Here is a 3906-nt window from a genome sequence, read left to right as displayed (position 1 = left end):
GGACTAGGTGTAAATGTATACGCTCAAGTGCTACGATCACGTGAATAGTCACCTACGAGTCGGAACCACCTATAGTGGTATGTACAACAGGCCTGTGCACCTACCTTGAATTCAAGGTGAGCGTATGGTACGGGAGGTGAACATTACATGGAGGACTGTGCCCTGGCCACGGGTGGGAGAACTAACACCAGGATGCATGTTTATGAGCTTTGAATGCATATAATACAACATGTACAACTCATAAGCAACCTATACGACAATGCCGGAGTTGCCTACTATTGCAACCTGTACGACAATGTTGGAGTTGCTTTAAACATAAATGTAGTCATATCATAACTCCATCAATTCAACTAATACCGTATACTTACCTGAACTTACCTGAACTTACCTGTGTGTCCTGCGTTCACCTTTGCACTTCAAAGAGTTCATAATAATTATGTGCAAGGAATATACGTATTGATATGCCATGATGAAATCTAAAATAAAAACATTTCATAGTATTTCCAATTATATAATACAGTGTACTAACTATTAAACACCAAAACATAAAGTCAAAACACACATTTTTCGCCAATATCCCTCACATTGCTCAATTCCTTAAACAAGGCTATTGTCTCGATTATATAATCTCATTTCTTATATGGCTGCATTCAACGTCTCGTTAGACTACCTACGTACCCTAAACAGAGATCAAGCCATTCGTAGTTCGCAATAATTATTTATAGTAATACGCTTATGGATATATCACGATGAAATCTAAACTCAACTATCTCATAATATTTTATAACATATAAATATATATATGTCATGGCATAAATTTCTCAGTTTTATTTAAAAGCATTTATAAAATTATCAATCATGAAATATATGATGAGCAAGGAAAGATCCACTCACCTGGAGTCCGTGCTACAACTTCCTAGCACAAACATCGAGGCGTCACAAACGATCGGCGCCTGTGACCAATTATTAAACCATATCTCAAAATTTTCGTTGATACAATACATAACTTACATTGCTTATAAGTCTACGTAATTCGGTCCAGAAGATCTACAAATCAGATCTCTGATTCGTAACTTCAAAGGATCCACATTAGGCTTCTAGGATAACATACTAAAGTTTCGGAACGATCCAACGGTCGGATCTCCGCCAATTGCCAAAACCAAGTGGCGGTTAACATTTTATTTTACGAACTTACAAATCTAATTTGAGGAGATCTGTATGTCAGATTCCCAATCTGTAAGTTCCTATATTCCTCAAATATTATGAATAATAACCTATTAAAGTTTGATGACAATCCAACGGTCGGATAATCGATTCATATAATGGCCTATTAACGTATCTTAGAGAATTTTGGTTCTAACAATCAATCTAATTCATTCAATTCTCAAAACTGAATTCAAGGTATCAAATATAGCCTAAAAATAGCATTGGCGGCCCTCTGGCCACGCACCGCCGTGGGTGGCGGTTGGCCGTCCCGACTAGCCGGAAAAATCAACTATCTCTAAAAATTACCAAAATTTGTAGATTTGAAGATCTAAATGAGTAGAACAACTTCATACCTGTGACCAAGGCCAATTTGGCCTGGAAAGGCTCCAATTTCATCAAAACCTATCGGAACCCTAGAAATGGGTGTTCTTGATTCGTCGCCAATTCGACTCCGACGTTCCAACCAATGATTAGGCATTGCTCTAGGCCTCAAGGGAAGTATATGGGTGGTGACAATTGGAAGAAATTGCTTTAGAAATGGGGAATTAACACAAAACCCGTCAGTGTCACCATTGCCAAAAGTCACGAATTTGACCCAATTTCCATCAAATCTTGATAGAAGAATGAAGGGGAAGAGGTATGGTGATGATTGCAGGTGGAAATGGGGTGAAATTCACCTGAAAAACAGCTTGGAACGCCGGAATTCCATCAGTTTCGAAACCGGGTTGGGTGCGAGTTCAAGGGATCCAGCCGATCCTTTTCTTTTCTTTCTCCCTCCTTTCCCTTCTTTCCTTCTTCTGGTTGGTCACTCACCTTCCTCTCTCTTCTCCTCATTTGGCCTCTCCTTCATTTTTCCAGATTGGGCAGTTTTGCCCAATCCCTTTCTATCCTCTATTTTCTTCCTCATCAACGCCTTCATCTTTCTTTTTCCCGTAATTCTCACCACAACTAATAAAATAATAATACTTATAATTATATACATATAAAAAAATATAAATAATAACCAAAATAAAAGTAATTCTCGGTTTAGAGTTTCGTAGAACTTTAATCGTAACTCCAAATCCTCTTCTACTTGCGCCTACGAGCCCGTGTTTTCGAATACTTTAGGGATACGCTAAAGTAAAATTTCATACGCCTCACTATACGCTGATCAATGAAAATCAAAACCCTCGTCTCTAAGGGCATTTTCGTAAAATCATGCCTTTAAAATTCATAAAATCGTAAAATTAGGGACGGGCTATCACAATCTACCCACGTTAGAGAATTTTGTCCCCGAAATTAAAAATCATTGTTATACTACACTCGAAGATAGGAGTAGAAGATATATACATAAAATAGAAATCAAGTTAGAACGTATGCCAAGGGAAATATGGCATTTTGTTGCGGTTAGAATGTAATTATTCCTCTTTATGCCTTCAAGCTCAAACCTTCATTCTCTTTATAGGTATGATAATGCTATATAATAGATGGAAAAAATGATTTTTCCTCAAAAATAATCGACACCCAAAATGCCGCTTTCGTGGCCCTATGGTGTTATTTTCGGGAAACTGAAGTGACCAACATACCCAAAAGGCTCAACAGATTCATAAGTCCAAATTCCTCTTTTAAACAGATAAATGATTGTTGCACTTGTCTAGAAAGGTTTCTGTGCACTCATGGGGTTTTGATCACCGGCGCACGCACTCGCCAAATCGATCTATTATGAATTCCTCACTAATTGAGCGAAAAATCAAGTCGAGAAGGTTAAAAGAATACTCAAGAAATTGAGGGTCAAAACAATTTCATGAAATCTAGAGTATGAGATATCTGGACTAAATATACAATTTTCATATCTAAGTGGTCCTCCTGGATAGTTTGTCCCTATCCAAAATGATATAGGAAATAGGCTGGTGACTCTAAATCAACCCAATTACCTTTAATACCAGAAGGTGAAACTGGGGGTATAAACATAACAGGGGCAGACTAAAATATCAAAAAGTCAAACAAACAATGAATTATGCCGAAAGACTAAACAACTCCGTTGTGGTCTTAGGCCAAAAGTAACAAGGTCAAATTTAAGAATGAGCTAACAAGGTTCTTGATGATTGAATGACAACATCACAAAAGTATTAAACTACCAGAGACCAAAAGTAATTTCCCAAAATGTTATTCCGCCGAGTGTTCCCACATTAGCACTACATTGCCACAAGAGACATTTCCTGATTCTTAATAAAAATAGACTTCGCAAGAATTCTATTAGGTGATATTCTAACAATACTACCAAGAAATTAAAACTAGCTGAAATTTCCAATCTCAAAAGGATCAATATTAACGGTGGAAGAATAATGATAAAGTTATTTGATAAGAAGTGAAACACGTAACACAATGTCTTATCAATACACGAAGATGATAATCTTGTTGGGTTTCTGATTGCCTGAACTTGTATAAAGATCTAGAAGCCACTTTCTCATAATGCCATCATCCTCCAAAGTAAACAAAAGAAACTATGGTTATTCAGTTAGTTTGGACCTTCTTTCCTTAACATCATTCCGTTCTAACCTAAGGCGAGACGCCTCGATTGAAAATTCTCTTCCATCATCTCACGTGGAATCTCAAATTTTATTTCTGTTTTAGTTCCACATTTGATCATGTCCCATGGGTAAAATTAACAACATCCCACCTTATATCTTAGTTGTTTTCACCAGTGTCTTGTTTGTTGAG

This window comes from Malus domestica, chromosome 02 (genome assembly GCF_042453785.1).
Source record: "Malus domestica chromosome 02, GDT2T_hap1".
Lineage (NCBI taxonomy): Eukaryota > Viridiplantae > Streptophyta > Magnoliopsida > Rosales > Rosaceae > Malus > Malus domestica.
The sequence above is the reverse complement of the archived record's forward strand: the minus strand, read 5'-3'. Positions refer to the sequence as shown.